This window comes from Microtus ochrogaster, chromosome 5, assembly GCF_000317375.1.
Source record: "Microtus ochrogaster isolate Prairie Vole_2 chromosome 5, MicOch1.0, whole genome shotgun sequence".
Classification (NCBI taxonomy): domain Eukaryota; kingdom Metazoa; phylum Chordata; class Mammalia; order Rodentia; family Cricetidae; genus Microtus; species Microtus ochrogaster.
In genome coordinates, this window is record NC_022012.1 from 86,169,499 (window position 1) to 86,169,751 (window position 253).

A 253-nucleotide genomic window follows, 5' to 3' on the forward strand; every position below is an offset into this window, starting at 1 on the left:
AAGAGGACTGCCTTATCTACCTCAGCAGACCGCACCACTTAACTGTGTTTTTAGGGTTATTTATCTCACTCATTCATTTTTAGTTATGCTGACCTGCCCAATCAGTACCCCTTATGGGAAGAGATTTTCTAGCAAAAGTAGAAGCTTCCATTTTGTTTACTCCCTCCATTTACCTTACCCCAGACTTGCCAACTTAAAGAAATGAAGTAGAAGACAAACAGAAAACTATTGGAAGAAACTAATAAATCCCTCA